Source organism: Phocoena sinus, chromosome 3 (assembly GCF_008692025.1).
Source record: "Phocoena sinus isolate mPhoSin1 chromosome 3, mPhoSin1.pri, whole genome shotgun sequence".
Taxonomy (NCBI): Eukaryota; Metazoa; Chordata; class Mammalia; order Artiodactyla; family Phocoenidae; genus Phocoena; species Phocoena sinus.
The window spans coordinates 16502232-16520961 of NC_045765.1; the positions used below are offsets into that span (position 1 = coordinate 16502232).

The 18730-nt window shown below is 41.3% G+C and overlaps 1 protein-coding gene across 1 annotated transcript in view; it reads left to right on the forward strand.

The window, feature by feature from the left end:
• The first annotated feature begins 6736 nt into the window (after positions 1 to 6736).
• Positions 6737 to 18730, forward strand: part of ZNF454 (zinc finger protein 454) — a 51965-nt gene continuing 39971 nt past the window's right edge. The window contains exons 1-2 of the mRNA XM_032626154.1: positions 6737 to 6812; positions 9587 to 9682. The gene's annotated coding sequence lies outside the window, so the exon portion shown is untranslated. The remainder of the gene's footprint in view (positions 6813 to 9586; positions 9683 to 18730) is intronic.

Consider the following 18730-nt stretch of genomic DNA (forward strand, 5'->3'; position numbering starts at 1 on the left):
TTACTCTGATTCCATATGAATTGTTCCCTGCCTCTAGCATTTACCCTCGCTGCATTCTCTTGTAGCAAATCACCCCTCGTAACTGTTTACTCAGGCCATAACCCAGTGATAAACAGACCCAATTACCAGGTTGCCAGCAGTGACTGTTTTAAAATACTGCAAGAAGAAGAAGAATGCAAGACCTTCACCACTTTGATCCTTATCACTTATCCTGGACTGCGAGTTCCACCTATAAGACACCCTGTGATTCCCCAGGACAGGAGGGCACAGTTCTTGCGGCGCTAGCCTGCTGTGTCTTCCCTTCTGCTTGGCAGAAAAATAAAACCATCTCTCTCTTCCTCCAAAATCTCTGCCTCCGTGTTTCCGTTCGGCATCGGTGCACAGGGAAGCCGATATTTCGGCAACATCAACACCTCGTCTCCGATGCATTGGCCTGTCTGCGGCGAGCAGAGCAAGCTTGGACTTGGTAACAAGTGCAGGTGTAAGATATGTCTATTACAGAAAGTTTTATTGAACAGCACTGATTTAGAATCTACATTTCTTTACCATTCACCTTTAGATCTATAATCCACATACTATTGAAACTGAGTCCTCCTAAAATCAAGTTCCGCTGACAAATTTATGATTAACCTCTCTCTCCAAAATGTTATTCTCTTTCTTGTTCAACACCTGTTCCCCTCAAGATTGAAGAGTATCAAAGAAAAGGTGGGGGGCGGGGGTTGAAACTGAGCAGGCCCCTGTGGGGCCCTCTTGGGCCCAAAACACTTTTTGTGTCCCCGTTTCTGGTTTGTAGGAAAAAGGTTTTCAGCCTCCTAGACCTTACCTGAGTTCCGAAGAGCATTATCAAATAGTTACTAATTAGGGCAGGGAAAGAATACAGAAAGAAACAGGAGTACAGCATGGGGCAGGGTCCTGGTTCCTCCTCAAGGAATATACATAACAATGTCTCTGCGTTCTTCTACAGGAACTAGCCTCCCCACCACCAGGTGGAGGATGGTAACTTCAGGCTGAGCACAAGCACCTGGGCGCAGACTGGTAGGAACCAGGAGGCTGATGATTGAGATTCTTGGAACCCCACCCCGTTACCTCACCACCAACCAAATCAGGAAGGTTACACACCCTGCAGCCCTTCCCTCAACTTTTTCCTGTAAAAACTCTTCCTTGCAAACTATTGGGGAGTTTGGTCTTTTTGAGCACAAGTCACTTGTTCTCCTTGCTTGGCCCTTACAGTAAACCTTTCTCTGCTCCAAACTCCGATGTTTTGGTTTGGGCTCATTGTGTTTTGAGCACACTAACTAGGGTTCAACAACACTATTAAGTTTGTGAATAAGATAAGGAAAGGATCAAGTTTTATTTTTTAGATATATATACACGAAAAGGCAAGTGAAAGAATATTCATAGCGGCATTCTTCTTAATATCCAACAACTGGAAACAACCCAGATGTTTGAAGGGATAAATAAAGTATGATGTATTCACATAACAGAGTAATGGGCTGCAATATACAACAATATGAGTCTATCTCCAAATATAATGTTGAATGAAAGAAGCCAGACACAAGAGAATATATACTGTATACTGTAGTTATTTGAAGTTTTTAAAACACAAAAATAATCTACAGTGTTAGAAGTCAAGATAGTGGTCATGTTAGGCAGCGGTAGGGAAAGGATAGAGTTAAACCAAAGTGATTTGTTCTGCAGAAACTATCAGTTAAATGGCAGAAACACACCATGTTCCAAAAAAGTTACAGTGCATTCCAGTCAAGATACCACAGTGCTAACAACCAACCAAGAACCTGCTTGCTTGCAGTTTTTGGCAACCTAGCATAACCTTTGCCTCATTATAAGGATCATGCCTACCCTTTCATGAATACGTGTGATACCCGCAGGCTTAAAACGTCCCCTGTCCAGCTGTTCATGGAGCGTTATGTCCCTGTCTCCTTACTTGTCAAAACTAATAAATGCCTCTGTTTTAATGGAAAGTACTTGGTGTGTTCATTGGCTATGCACCCCAAGGAGGGACCAATAGTGTCTAGTAACAGTTACCTTTGGGTAGAAGGGATGAGGTAGTTGTTGGGAGGGCATGAGGGGAGTATTTGGAGTACTGAAAACATTCTATTTCCCTGGATGGCAGTTATATAGCTGGATGGTGGTTGTGTTATGGAACCAAACTTTGGTCTGCTAGCCTGCAGGCAGTAAACCAATCTACTCTACTGGGTTGTGGTGAAGGAAAGTGTGGCATCTACTGTAAGGCACCAGACAAGGAGTCTGGGACAGCTAGTGCTCAAAAAGCCCAAACTCTCAGATGGGTTTCAGCAAAACATTTTTAAAGGCAAGGTGAGGGAGGAGGAGTCCCAGGTCTGTGATCAGTTCATGCACAATTTTCTGATTGGTTGATGGTGAGGTAATAGGGTGGTATCACTGGGGTTAACGTTACCAATCCTCAGCCACCAGTAGGCCTGGTGGCAACATGCTCATGGTCATCAGGTAGTTAATTTCTTCCATTTAGAGGGGTTTTAGCATTTGCAAAACAACTCAGGAAATGTGCATCAGATACTATTATATAGGTACTTCAGAGAGGAGCTACAGCAGAGGATATAGGGGAGGGGTCTGTCCCAGGAAGGTCCCATAGGGTCCTGCTTGGTTACAGTTATATAGCAGTGTTAACTTGTGATGACCATTAAGCAGTATGCTATTAAAGAATAGGGCTTCTTTTTTTAAGGTAAAATTATGACTGTCATATAGGTGTGAAATGAACAGATTTTAAGTTACCTAGTGAGGGAACAAACAAAAAGTTACAAATGGTGCAAAAGACGTGAAATGAATTTATAAACAGATACAGAACTGTTTTTGTGTGTGTGTGTGGAGGGGGTGCCGGAGGGAAATCAGTTGTCGCTCCACCAGACAGTTTATTTGCCAATGTACAGAAAAGAATAATTTGTATTGTTTTCAGCTGTCTACTGATATTTAAACTTACAAACTTTTAAAATAGCTCAAAGATAATGAAATGTTCATACCTTATAGAATCAGATAACCTGGAAGGGCATGCTCTAGACACATAGTTTTCTCCTGCAGACACCAAATAATCCTTTTGGTCCATTTCACAGTCTTTTACATAACTTAAGAGTTGTCAGTCTGTATATTATACTTCCATGTTAAAAAAGTTTATTAAAAAATAAAATTAAATAAAGGAAAATAGAGAGTTCTGTAAACCATGCATCAGCTTTCTCAGGTGTTCCCTAGGGCTACTTTAAATTCCTGGGACTTCCGCACTGACCAGCTTTCTTTAAAGCTTCAACCTCTTGCCACATGGTTGGCCTCTGTCTTACTTCCCTCTTCCCAATTCCCTCTCCAGAGACTAACTATCCAGATGTCTACTTGGTGGGGCAGGGGAAATTGACTGTAATGTTGATTGGGAAAGGAGATCTAAAGATTTGCCTCAAAGAGTTTTCTCCTTGCCCTCTTTATCTTTTTTTTGTTTTAGCCTCCACCTTCAGTCCCACTTCCAGAAGTATCTGGTATTACCACTCCTGTTTGAGGTTTCTGAGATATAAAGTCAAACTGGCTTTCAGCTTTTTTTATAGCTGTCTGGGGATTTGGCATTTTTCAGGTTTGCCAAGAAAATAACATCCGTCTACTTTTCAGGTCCAAAATGTTGCTGGTGTGTCCTTGCCTGATTTTTCCTGAACTTGTGAGTTAACTTTTCAAATAATACCTTAATTTTGGCTTTACTAGGTTTTGGAAGGGAACAAAATTTGATGTATTGTTAGAGCAAAAAGTATTATCCTACCTGTTAAAAAAAATTGTTCATGATATTTGTTAAAGAACAGTAAGGCAGAGTTTATTCAAGGGGGGCCATTGTGATTGGGTATAGGGACCACTGCAATGGAATCTTGCAGTTGGGAAGAGGGACTGGGATCAATTCCAAATACAGCATAAGCAAGTAGGAATTTATAGCCAATGAGCCAGGTGGGGGTGGTCAGAGAATAGATAATTACTACGAGGAAACATCAGGGGTGAGGGGGGACCAAACTAACAGAATACTTGCTGAAAACAGACATCACCTGAGGCATGGTGGAGGAGGAATTACCAGATATCAAGAGTGATTAAGATATGGAGGATGGGGTATTCTGGCTAAACTGATTTAGTAATATTCTTGCTAAAATTTGACAATGCAGAAACAAAAATGAGAACCCAACTCTTGAGGCCTAGTTGAAAAAGAGCTCAGAGGAGCCTGATTAGAGTGTGACCAGCCTAATCTCTAAATATTCCGTTTACCTAAATTTTTAAAAACTTTTCTGGTACTTTTAAAAATGTCTAATTGTATTGTTGTCAAAGAATGTGGTACTTATGATACCAGTTCTTTGAAATGTGTTGAGACTACTTTTATAACCTAGCATAAGGTCATTTTTTATAACCATAGGATTAAAACTTATTTTCATTAATTTGGGGGTGCAATATTCTATGTGTTTGTCCATTAAGTAAAACTTGTTAATTTTGCTCTTCAGATATTCTATATCTTTAGTGATTTTTTTGGTGAGATTTTGTGTCAATTTCTGAGAAAAATAGTTTAAAAATAACTCAGTAGATTTGTCAGTTCTCTTCTGTCAATTTTTGCTTTATATATTTTGAAACTCCATTATTAAATACATAAAAGTTTATGAATATTTTCTTTTCTTGGTGAATTAACTTTTATTGTTATGTAATTACCTTTTCCACCTCTAGCAATATTTTTTGCTTTAATGTGTGTGTGTGTGTGTGTGTGTTAGTAGCTACATTAACTTTCTGGGGTTAATATTTGCCAGGTTTATCTTTTGCCAGTTTTCCGCTTTCAAGGTTTGTGTATCCTTATGTTTTAGCATATAGCTTAGATTTATAAAAATGTAGTCTGCCAGTATTTTTCTTTCAATTGGAAAGTTCGGTTCATGTGCATGTGTAGTGATTACTAATAGACTTGGCATTACTGCTATCATCTTCTTGCATATTTTTTATTTACCTGAGTTTTATGTTTGCGGGTTGTTGCGTTGTGGGGGGGGGTGTTGGTTTCTTTTGGTCCTTCTCCCTCTCCCTATTCTACATTCTCTGCCTACTTGTTGGGAAATTGCACACTCTTATGTTGTGAATTTTATCAAGGGCCATTTCTCCCCAAACCATGATGAATATGTTCATGCAGTTTCTGATGTACGAATGACCTTGTAGTCCTGGAACAACTGTCTGATTCAAGGTATTTGAATCGAAAAATACAGTGGTAGATTTTTACTTTGTTTGTTTGTTGCTATCTGGGTTACCTTCACTTGATTAAACGAACTGTGAAGATTTTCATGTTTTTCAATATTTTGAAATAGTTCAAACATCTCTCAAAAAGAAACAGAGTTGGACACTAGTTTAACAGAGTAAAGACATATTTTATTCAGTACTATTGCAATAGGGGCTTCAGTAAAACTGAACTCAACTCCCAGTAGAGCAAAGACAGCTGGGGATTTACAGCTCCAACAAGCAGGGTAAAGGGGGTCAGTGGATGGAAAATTACTAAAAAGGAGACAGCAAATTTGGGGGGATCCTTGCCAAAGGCTGGCCAAGGACTTAGACATCAAGAGTAGGGGATGAGGAATTTGATCAGATATTAATAATGTGGGATTCTACCTAAACTGACTTAGCAGTATTCTTGCTAAAACTGGGCTCCACAAGCCAAGGACAGGGCTCAAGGAGGAGACCTAGTAGAAAAGAAGTCTCATAGGAACCTTCCTAAAGTTTAGTCAAAGGTGGAGTCTTTGTCACATCAACAGAAAGAGGCAGATGAAGCTACCGGTTATTTTTAGAAAAACAAATATTACAATCCAAGCTACCATATAGATCTGCCCCAACTGTCATGTACTTCTCCAAATTCCAGCGGCAGACCCAGCTGTAACTGACAGCTCTGGCCACACATTTAATTAGAGATTTTGTCTGCATTCCTCTTTTTAAAAAAATTAATTTATTTTTGGCTTCATTGGGCCTTCTTTGCTGCGCGCGGGCTTTCTCTAGTTTGTGGTGATCAGGGGGCTACTCTTTGTTGTGGTGCTCAGGCTTCTCATTGCAGTGGCTTCTCTTGCTGCAGAGCACAGGCTCTAGACGCATGGGCTTCAGTAGTTGCAGCACGCAGGCTCAGTAGTTATGGCACACGGGCTTAGTTGCTCTGCCGCATGTGGGACCTTCCCGGACCAGGGCTCGAACCTGTGTGCCCTGCATTGGCAGGTGGATTCTTAACCACTGCGCCACCAGCGAAGCCCTTGTCTGCACTCTATACAGTGATAATTCTGAAGCAAATACGGCAGCACCTGACACTGAGCTAGGAAAGGAGGTACAGTAGCCACCATTCATGGAGTGCTCACTCTGCATCTGGTATGTTAACTACCACATCTACTCAGTCTTCTGACAACTTTGCAAGGGACTCCTCTAGGCTCCCTTTATTTCAGAGGAGGAAAGTGAGGCTTAGCCAAGGCTGTCTGCCCCTTCTTCCTTACCCATGGGTTAGGAACCCACAGGTTCTAATGAGAGGCTTCTTTAGGGTTGCCGGGGTAAGGTTACCGCGCAGTCAACTCCTGGCTTGGCAAGCCACAACCCCACCAAAAGGAGGTAGCCATTCGGGAAGCCACCACCTTCCGTCCCGCTGGAACCGCCCCTCCCCCCACCATCCGAGGCCCGCGCCTGCGCACTCCTGACGCCCGCGCCGCGCCCCCGCAGCTTTGTGGGAAATGTAGTCCGGCTCCCCGGGGTGGAGATGCTGGGAGGGGCGGCATTGGTCCGCTGGTTGCTCTGGCTCCTGCTGGGAGAGGGTGAGTGCGGGGCCACGGCGGGAGGCACCGGGTCTGGAGGGCGTCGGAGGGCCTGGCGGGAGGAGTCCAGTACAGCCGGGCAGGCCCCTTAGGGGCGGGGCGGGGCGGGCTGCAGATGGGCCGCGACCTCTCGGACCCTGCGCAGCGCCGGGCTTCTAGCTCCAGATGTTCCTCCTCTCGCCCCGGGGGCCCAGCCGGGTTGGGAACACCGAGAGCTGAGGCGCCGGACGCGGTCCTTCCACCACCTGTCCCCCGAGTGGCGAGGGCAGGGGACCCGACGCGGCGGCCCCGGGTCCCAGGGGCAGGTGAGGGACCGAAGGCTCTGGAAGTCTCTCGGACCCTGGGTTCCTCCCCGTCGCGGGCTGTCCCCCGGACCCACCTCGAAAGTCTCGGGGGATGCTGGACCAGGGTGCGGGTCTCCGGGCTCCAGCACCTGCCCTTTGTGTAAACCGCATCTCGGGGACCGCCCTCAGTGATTTACGATTCCTAAGGGTGATGGCGTGGGCTCCCCTTAACTCATCTCTCTGTAAGCATGGGGAGGCCAACCCTGTGCAGATTTCTGCTTCAGGGAATCCTTTTCTTTCTTTTCTTCCTTTATTTATTTATTTATTTAAAGCAGTTTTTCTCTTACCAAAAAAAAAGTTCACTGTAGGACAACTAGAAGATTCAGAGGAGCAAAAAGGAAAAAATCATTTGAAAACTGTCAGAATCTGCATGTCGGCATGCATATACGTATAAACACAGAAACGCTTTGTTTTTAAGCAAATATATGGATATTAGTACTCTTTTCTCCATTTACTTCAAAAATGAGTGCACAAGTCTTAAGCTCCGTGATTTTTTAATAAATATTTTAATCTGTGTAGTACCACTTAAGATGCAGAATAAACTTTTGTAAGTTTTGAAACTATCTACTTATACCAATTTTTAAGAACAGCTAAGTCTGCTTGTTAATGAACATGAGGAAAAGTATGTCTGTGCCATATTTAATCCTCTCTTTAGGCCTTTGTGTTCTTTCTCAGGGCTGTTGTGGGGTTTTTTGTTTGTTTAGTATTATAAACAATATAGGCCATCTGGCTACATATATCTTTGCATTCTTGTCTCATTCTATAAATCTTCAAGTGAAATTTCTAGATCATACTGTAAGGCTTTTGATACCTCCTGTCCTATTCTCTCTAGAAAAGTAGTAGTTTAATAAACATTGCAAGGTAAGGGTGCCTGATTGACTCACAGCAAGTCTGAGTGTTACTATTCTCTAACTTTCTGAGAGGTGCAAACAATAGGGTTGTTTAGATTTGCTTATTGAAAACTAGTGAATATTTTTATGCAGTTTGCATTGTGTTTTTAAATTGTGTCTGATACACAAGTATATTTCCAATTTCTATGCAGAAATGTTACATTTTCATATGTTCAGATGTGCAAACCTTCCCTTCATGTTTGGGTCTTTGACATCATTGTTAGGGGTCTTCTATTCCATATGTCACAAAATGTTCATCTTCATTTTCTTGTAGTACTTTAGTTTCACTTTATATGTAAATTTTTATTCTTTTCCAAATGGTAAGTCCTTGTTCCAAGTTACTGAATCATTCATCCTTTCTTCATTGATGTGAAATGCAACTTTTTTCATATCCTGAATTCTTATATATAAATTTTCTTTCTGAACTGATTGTGTTGGTAGGATTTTAATTTGTTCTATTCACCCTTTTCCCTGGTAGACTATAACATCTGCGAGGGTAGAGAGTTTATCTATTTTGTTTACAGCTGTATTCATCCCTTGCCCTAAGAATGGTGCCTGGTACACAGTAGGTGGTCAATAATATATCTGGTGAATGAGTGACACTATACAGTAACACTGTGTTCTAATTATCATAGCTTTATAATATCTGGAGGGCAAGTTCTCACATCCATTGTTATACAACACAATTAACTTTTTAAAAAAATCATTTTTTCCATAATTAACTTTACAAGATTATTATTTAGCTGTAACTTGGTTGGGAATATGTTAAGTTTATAAATTAATTTCAAAGAAGTGACAACTTAGGATACTGTAACATCCTATCCAGGAGTATGGTATGTCTCTCTCTGTTCAGCTTACTTTATACATCTAAATAAGCTTAATAAATAAAAAGTATAGTTTTCTCTACATTAATACTATACACTTCTTATTTGGCTTATCTGTAGGTATTATATTGTCGATGAGAAAAGATATTCACAACCTAAAAGTTGAGAGTTATGTTTTATTTGGCAGGAATTTTTAGGACTTCAAGCCCAGGAGGCAGCATCTCAAGTAACCCTGAGAGAACTACCCCAAGGAGGCGAGGGGTGGGTGGGGGCTGGGGCGGGGGCAGGATATATAGGAGTTTTGCAACAAAGGGCAGGTAGTCTGAATGTCAGAAGATTATGGTTAATTAAAGAAAACCAGATATCTCAAGTTGAGGAATTTAGCACTTTTCTATGTATGGGAAGATGTAAGAGTCTGGGTTCACTGAAATCATTCCTTTGATATGTACCTCAGCTATGTGGGGCCAGTATCCTGTGTTTTCACATCCTGAGTTTCCTCAGGGCTCACTGTGGGGAGTGGCTGCAGTCTGATGGCTGCTAGATGACAGGTATTCTCTTCCTTTCTAAGTTCCCTCAGGGCTCACCAGCTCACTGGTGGTGGCTGCAATCGCTGATGACTGTGACATCCTTTGTTTACTGATAAAGGCAGTATTCCATTTCTCAATATTTTTTGTTGTTGCTGGAGTCTTGTTTCTCACATCTTTTCCTTCCCTCAGCTCTGCCTCCTCTGATCCTGCCCACCGCCTGGGAAGGACACCACAGGAAGGAAGGAGAAGGCAATGGCTGCTGGGCCTCTACTATTGGGAGTTCAGGTGAGCTCATTTTTCTCTCTTAAACCTCTCCCTTACTCCTTGTTCCTGTACTGTAGGTGGGCCTCACCACAGAAAACAAGGCCATGGAGATCTCTGAATGTTGGATGTTTTCCACAAAACTCCCCCTCAGCATCCCTCAGCTAGGTTCTCAGCTTCCAGTTCCTTATTCAGCAGGATGCCTTGGCCTGCTGAGCTGTTGGTATTGTCCAAGTGTCAGAAAAGGAACAAAAATCATGTGAGAGATGGTCCTGGTGCTTATAGGGCTATGGACTTTCAGGGAACATAAAAGAGGTCACATCTCTACAAGGAACAGTCATGATGATTGCACATGTATATGATAATAAGAACAAGTATGGTTAAGTACCCACATTGTCAGTGTTCCAAGACCTGGAAAGAGAGAAGATCAGTGTGGTGGCCAGAAGTAGGGTTGGGTAGGGATACCTGGAGAGGATTTGCTGTAATGGAGTCAGAGTGTCCCAAGTTTAAATTCCGACTACCACTTAATAGCTGCACTGTCTTGGGCGAGTGACTTGACTTCCCTTGAAGCATCTGTTCCTCATGTGATGATAGAAATAACAGCATTAACTGAGTGTTTGCCACATACTTGACATTGATAAGAATTTCACCGGACTTATTTCATTTGAACTTTCAACAAACTTATGAAGTAGGTATTATTAAATGAAATAAGTAATGTAAGTAAAAAGAGCCCAGCTTTGGTTCCTGGAATGTTGAAGGTACTAGCTCAGTGGTAGGCATTCTTAGCGTGATTCCAGCCACTAACTTGGTGTTTTAGAGTTTGTCGACTGAAAAAAAAAAGCACAACATGAGGGTTGTGAGTTAAGTTTTATTTGGGGCAAATTGAGGACTATAGCCTGGGAGACAGCATTTCAGATAGCTCTGAGAAACTGCTCCAAAGAAGCAGGGGGGAAGGTCAGTATATATGTGATTTTGGTGAGGTGGGGGAGGTGCATGCAATCAAGCACATATTTTTTTTTTGTAGAAGGTTTCTGCTAGTCTCGTGAAGGTTACTGCTAGTCACGAGGAGCAGACGTCACCATGAAGGATTTTAGTGCTTTTCTAGATGTGAGGAGATATAAGAATTGGGCTCATAAAATTGTCTTTTGAAAATATCTATCTGAAGACCTGTACTAACAGTTTTTCCCAGAGCAGAGTGCTGATCTCCACCCTGAACTCCTTTCAGGGGATGTTGAAAGTCAGCAGCTGTAGTGGCTCGTAATTTGATCCTTGTAGGGGTAGATGGCAAGTGCCAATTTGTAGGAGACAAGTTTTAGAGGTGGAGTGAAGGTAGAAGGGACTGGAAGGGAGAGGGAATCAGATACAGTTTGGGGTCAAGTACCAGGGAGGAGGAGTTTGTGTGTTTGGTGGGGTGGAAGGCATGGGAGTAGAGGAGGAGTCAGAGGAATTTAAATAAGGGAGTTGCCATGATAAGAGCTTTTCTAAGAAGTGTTAGACCTCCCTGGTGGCACAGTGGTTGAGAATCTGCCTGCCAGTGCAGGGGACATGGGTTCAATGCCTTGTCCAGGAAGATCCCACATGCTGCGGAGCAACTAAGCCTGTGCACCACAACTACTGAGCCTACCCTCTAGAGCCCGTGAGCGACAACTACCGAACCCGAGCACCACAACTTCTGAGCCTGCCTGCTGCAACTACTGAAGCCCACGTGCCTAGAGCCCGTGCTCTGCAACAAGAGAAGCCACTGTGATGAGAAACCCGCACTCCACTCACCGCAACTAGAGAAAGCCCGCATGCTGCAGCAAAGACCCCGCATAACCAAAAAAAAAAAAAAAAAAAAAGCAGTGTCGTCAGCTAGAGGAAATCATAGAGGAAAATAAGTGAGTAAGGAGCCTAGGCTTTTTTTGCCCTGTGAGATTGCTTGAAAATGGAACCTGCTAGTTTTTGCTAGAACCTGGAGTTGTTCCTTCTCTGGAAAAGGAAATAAGACATCGGGGCACTTTACCCAGGAAACCTTAAGTTCTTGGGTTGTTTTTGTTTTTAGGATTAGGTTTACTTAACTTTGTCTGCCATCCCAAAGGACTTGTGGTTTTTTTTAATTCATAAGATCATATGTTAGGATTCTCTTAAATATGTCACTTGGTTATTTACAAGAGGAACCAGTTTAAAGCCTTCATGAAGACAAGCACTAACTGTTGTGATTTTTTTTTTTAATTAATTAATTTATTTATTTTTGGCTGCATTGGGTCTTCGTTGCTGTGTGCGGGCTTTTCTCTAGTTTTGAGAGGGGGCTACTCTTCGTGTGGTGTGTGGGCTTCTCATTACAGTGGCTTCTCTTGTTGAGGAGCACAGGCTTTAGGCACACAGGCTCAGTAGTTGTGGCACACGGGCTTAGTTGCTCCGTGACATGTGTAATCTTCCCAGACCAGGGCTTGAACCTGTGTCGCCTGCATTGGCAGGTGGATTCTTAACCACTGTACCACCAGGGAAGTCCAACTGTTGTGATTTCTATTTGTACTACTTTCTCTTCTCAGTGTTATCAAGCTCAGTTTTAAAAGGCAACATAACTCACAAAAATAGGTATCAGAGAGAGGGAGTTTCTGGAAGAGGGGAAGCTTTAAGAGGGGAGCACTCAGAAGATTTTGGTTGATGTAGGTTGTGGTATGGTTGTCAATAGCCTTGATTTTATTTTATTTAGTTAAAATAGCACTAACTAAATTTTTAAATCAGCTTTATTTTTCAGGTATAATTTACATAAAATAACCCACTTAAAGCATATAATTCATTGAGTTTTGACAAATTTATGCACCAACATCATCACCACCCCAGTCAAGTTATAGAACATTTTTATCACCCCAGAAAGTATCCATACCCTTCCTGTCCACGATCCCCATCCCAGGCAACCACTGGTTTGATTTCTGAATACTTCAGTATGTGTTTCCTAAAAATAAGGACCCTGGTTTTTTTTTGTAAAAAAAGGTACATGTTTATTTTTCACTCAGGCATAAGCAAAGCAAGGTCATTCCTGGGAGAGGGGCATGACCCACCAGCAAAAGGGCTGTCATAGTGTCAGAGGGTGGGAATGGTGATAGCTTGAGGCCTGCAGTAAAAATATATATAGTGTAAGGGCTGTGCTGAGCCCCACCCAGGGAATGCAGTGGAGAATGTATTGGCTATTATTAACTTGACAAATATTTAATAGTTTAGCCAAAAGGCATTTGCTGAGCAAAGGACCCTGTTTTACATAACCAAAATATAATTATCAAAATGAGGAAACTTACTCTGATACACTACTGTTAACTAATCTACAGACCTTACTCCTAATTTGCCACAAATGTCCTTTATCTGGTCCAGGAACTAATCCAGGTCACATCTGGCATTTAGCTGTCCTGTCTCCTTAGTCTCCCTTAACCTGGAACAGTTCTCGGTCTTTGTCTTTGATGACTTTTGACACTTTCGAAGAGTATAGTGATTGATTTAGGAGGTATCAGTGCAGCATTAGAGCTGTATTCCTTTTGTCATCTTTACTAATATTTTCATCTTTCCTACATTGGCCAGTGATGTGCCTGTGAATTGCCCGAGTATGACTTGTGTTTGCCTTTAAATTTTATCTTCCTTTTCTGAATATAAATATTAGGCATATAGTTCTAAGAAAAAATTAAGGCCATAAGATATATTTCTAGGTCTCAAATCCTCAAAAATAACTATGGATATACATTCTTCTAGCCTTTAAGATAGCTTTTTATATCCTTTGCCCCTTTTTATATTGAGTTGTTTATATATAAAAGAAGCCTTTTATATAATGTGGATATTAGTCCTTTCCCATAAATTGTCATTCTTGTTCTCTGTCATTTTTTTTTTTTTTTTTTTTTTTTTTTTTGCATTACGCGGGCCTCTCACTGTTGTGGCCTCTCCCGTTGCGGAGCACAGGCTCTGGACGCGCAGTCTCAGCGGCCATGGCTCACGGGCCCAGCCACTCCGCGGCATGTGGGATCTTCGCGGACCGGGGCACGAACCTGTGTCCCCTGCATCGGCAGGCGGACTCCCAACCACTGCGCCACCAGGGAAGCCCTCTGTCATTTTTCTTCTAAAATTTTTTATAATCTTCTACAAATAAGTTTTGAAGTCCTATGCAGTTAACTTTCCTTTTCCCTTGTTTGGCTTTGGGATCGTTGCTGTGAAAGGCTTTCTGTACCCTAAGGTTATAGAAATACTTTTCTACATTTTTTATTAGTTTTATCATTTTAAATTTAGATTCTTGAGCTATCTGGAATTTATTATATATATGTGAGGTTGTATTCTAGCTTCATTTAACATGGTGTGATGAGGCATTTCATCATCCATCCTTTCATTTAACAGATTTTTAGCACCTCCCTACCATGTGCTAAGCAGCGTTCTGGGTGCTAGGAAGGTAGCAGTGAATGAAACAGGTAACACCCCTTCCTCCTGGATCTTCTCTTCTAGAAAGAGGAGGCAGCAGTGAAGAAGAAATACTGCTGAGGACGAGGTTACGTGCTGTGATGGCCACGCAGCAGGGTGGCCTGGCTGAGTGTGACGGGGCACCTTTGAGGAGATAGCATTCAAACTGTTGTAAATCTGTTGAAATAATCTATTGAATAATCTGCTAATTCTCCATTTATTTGAAATGCTACCTTTAAAATATACTAAATTTATATATGTATATAAGATGTGCACATATAACATATTCACACACATACATACATGCATGAGTTTATTTTTCTGGATTCTGTTCTATTGCTCTATTTCTACTATAGTAACACACTATTTCTTTTAGAATTTATTTTGTTATTTTATAAAGAAAATCCACCCCCCCCCTTGTTTTTCTTTTCAAAATTTTGGTTACTGTACTGTTATACATTTATCCTTAGGGTCAAATTTTGTTAACTATAATCAAGTTCTAACAGAAACAGTTAAAAAGAAAAAATATGCAATTTGGATTTGGATTCATTAAATCTGTATCAATTTGAGGAAGATTACCATATTTACAATGTTTATTCTTCCTACTGAGTAAAAAAATTACCCTTCATTTTATTTGGATCTTGCATTATGGGTTTTGTTAACTTTGATCGTGAGGCTCTTGCTTATTCCTAGTAAGTATATTCTGAGGTGTTTCATTTTTGTTGCACTGTGATTGGGATTTATCCATGATTGTGACTTTGTTATAAAAAAAAGAAGAAATTGGGTTGCTAAGAATTATATTTGAAGACACTTTGCTGTTGTGGTGCCTAAAACTTCATCACTATTTTATCTTCTTTATAAAGTATACTTTCATTATTAAAATATCCCTATTTATTCCATTTGATAATTCATCTTTTTAAAGAATAACAATATCAAAAAAGCCTGTGATTTAGGTTTAAGAAAACCTCTGCATAAAGGAGATAAACCCATGAAGCTGCTTATTTCAAACACCCTGAGTTACCCCGTGCTTAATGTAGTGCTGGGGAGAAAAAACGCATAATAAGTGGAAAGGAGAAAGGCAGAAAACATTTTAAGGGATTAACAACAAATACATTTTATGAACGATAGTTAAGTTTCACTTCAGCCTTTTAAAATGCCTTTCTGTACTAATCTACCCAGGGCTCCATAGTACGTTACATAGTAGGGACAAGCTCTGCAGCACGAGGGCTGGAGGTTGGGGGTGGGTAGGTTCTGCACTTAAGGGAATCTAGGGAATAGAAGAATCTAGGGAAGTGGGGAAGACCAGCATATAGCCCATAGGAGTCTGAGTTTGGGCTTTTAATTTTGCCCAATATGTTCAGCTAAAAAGACGATTGCCTTGTAATTAATTTATTGAAAGTAGAGTAATTTTTGGAAAGAGTGTCATATTTCTGATCTGTTGTTTTTCAGAAAGAAGGGGCTTATGTTTTGTTTCCACATATATTCTACCTTATCTGATATTGATATGGTCTCCTCCATGCCTTTTTGTTTGTTTGCTTTTGTTTGCTATATCTTGTCTCTATCACCACCCCTTTTTAACAATTTTTTGGTTTGTGTTTTAGGTGTATCTCTTGTATGTGCCATATAATTGTGTTTTAAACCAATTTTACAGTTTTGTCTATTAATAGACAAAGTCAGCCCATTTACATTTGTTGTTATGCATGTATCAAGTCTTTTTCTGGTTATTTAATGATTTGTCTTTATTATGCTTTCTTGTTTCCTTTCTTCTCCTTGCTTTAAATTTTTGAACTGATGATTTCTCTTGTTTCCTTTTCTTCCTTTCATAAGATGAAAATTCTGCCATGTATTTATATCCTGCTAGTAGCTACTTTTACTTTTCTTGACACTATTTGTCAGTGATTTTTAACAAATTTTTGTTATTTTGATATATTGATTTAAAAGTATTAGGAGAAAATAATGAGGTAGAAAGATATATGATAAATTCTGTGCCTCAGGGTTGACACTTTTTCTGGAGTTCATAGCCAGTAGGATGTAAAATACACAACTTGCTTGGAAATTGATTTCATTCCATCTCTGGTCTCTCCAGTCCTTTTCTTTCCACTAACTTTCTCCCCTTTGCCTTTTCACATATTACAGTGCTCTCTGTCCTTAAAGGAAAACCTTTTCCATTGCTTTATTTACATGACTTATTCCTTACTTTTTTTCATACAGTGTTCTCTCTCATCTTCACAAAAAGTTTGAAGTAATTTCATCTGGCTGCTTCTGATTCCTGATCCTATCTTCCTTATCTTCTCCACTGTAAGCTGACTTCTTCCTTCATGACTCTTCTGAAATGAGCTAATTTTTGAATCAGCAGATCCTTTTCAATCATCATTCTGTTTGACCCACGCAGCTTCTGATAGTGTTGACTAGTCCCTCCTCTTTGAAACCCTCTTTCTCCTGAGCTTCAATCCTGAGTCTCCTTCCATCTCCCTTTCTGTCTTTCTCTCGCTCTTCCTCTTGCTGAGGATTGCTAGGGTCTTTTCTTGGCCTTCTCACAACATGAGGAGTTGGATGGCCTTGGGTTCAAGCTGTGTGATCGTGGAGAGGTTATTTAACCTTTTTGTTCCTCAGATTCCTCATCTGTAAAGTGATGACTTTAATTCTGTCACTTTAGCGGGTTGTCCTTTGGATTAAATGAGCTGAGGCATACGAACCTCCTGTTAGTACAGAACTGAGTACAATGTGAGTTATCATTTATGGTAACTGCCACTCAGTTAGTGTTCCCTCCTTGTATTAGGTAGGGTTCTCCAGAGAAACAGAACCAATAGGATATATGTAGATATACAGAAAGAGATTATGAGGAATTGGCTCACACAATTATGCAGGACGAAGAGTCCCCATGATCTGCCGTCTACACTCGTAGGGCCCAGGAAAGCCAGTGCTGCAGTCCCACTCCAAACGCGGAGGCCTGAGATCCAGGGACCAATGGTGTTAAGTCCTGGTCTGAGTCTGAAGGCTCAAGAGGTAGGAGCATTTATGTCTAAGGGCAGGAGAAAATGGCTATCTCAACTCAAGCATAGAGAGCAAATTCACCTTTCCTCAGCCTTTTTGTTCTATTTGGGCCCTCAGCAGATTGGATGACGCCCTCCCACCTCTTTGCTCAGTCTACTGATTCAAATGGGAGAACTCTCACAGAAATACCCAGAAATAATGCTTTACCAACTCTCTGGGCATACCTTAGCCCAGTCAAGTTGACACATGAAATTAACCGTCATACACATCAAACAGATAGTGAATGCTTACAGAGTTTTATTTCCTAGTCTAAGGGCTAGAAAACAAAGCTCAAATGGGCTTATAAATTTGAAATGCCATTTTCAAGTCCAGCTGGGTGTTTTGTTGGTTGTCTCATAGACCAACCACAGTCTAGATTTATTCTGTTTGCACATGCTTTCCCCGCATTAACTGGAATTCCCACCCAGTGATTGTAAAGCCTAAAATTCCATGTGCTGCTTCTACAACTCTGAGCCTTAGGGAGCTCCAAAGACCTCGTTGTGAGTTCCCCTGCTCTCCCTGGATAGGCCCCCACCCACTGGGAAAGGCTCCACACCCAACTAGCTCCCCTGTCAGCCTGGCCAGGTACATCCCTCCTAATCCTCAACCTAATGGTTTTCACCTCCCTAGCAGCCCACGAAAGTGTTCAAACAAGCCAGTCACATCTTCCCGTGGGAACCAAGGGTCACCTCAGCCTCCTGTCAGTACCAAGTCTGCCTCCCACAGCCCCTGCGGTTCACTGTGCCTGAGTACAGGCCCCGAGTGGTCTTGCATGGCGTGGGATTGTGAGGCCAACTTGTGACTAATGAACTCCTGTCAGGCTCATCTGTCCAGTGCTGGGTGTCATATATTCGGTCACCGTGTGCTATTTAGGGTGGGGAATCCCTCCTTCATCAATGGGGTGAATAGGATACAATCAGAACACCACCTACTCTTCTCCAGTGCTAATCTAGAGCAGCCTTCACTATCTTTCCCTATGACTCCTTATACCTCCTCTTCCTGTCCTTAAATGTCAGAGCACTTTGTGTATTTGTCTCTGATTATTTCACGATAATGTCGGTTTTTGTTGCAGATGTTTAGTTTCTTTTGGAGGGTAATATTTTTCTCTCACAGATCTCTTCTGTCCTTCTAATGCTGCTTGTTTTTTTGTTTTTTGTTTTTTAATTTCCATAAAGGGTGATATTGGCATAATCCTTTGTTCAGTAGAAATTTATAGTTTCAGGAATCAGTGACATTCAAGGATGTGTCTGTAGAACTTACCTGGGAGGAGTGGGTCCAATCTAAATTCTGCTCAGAGGAACTTGTATGGGAAAGTGATACAGTAACCTGGTTTCGCTGGGTAAGGACTTCTCCTTGTAACTCAAGACCTACCTATTGCCATCTTCCCCACTATTGACATCTTGTACAGCCTCTGAAATTTGTGAATTTGGACTTGAAATCCTGATAGTACAGGACATTGTTTTAGGGTAGTTCCTTAGTGTCCTGTCTTTCAAGGTGAAAGGCCTTCTCTATAGAGAATGGAAAACTGGGAAATCTCAGAAGCCACACCTTCCTTTGTTACGGAAGCCCTGAAGATGAAGGGATAAGACATATGCTGGGAGTGGTTTTTATACTCAGTTCAGA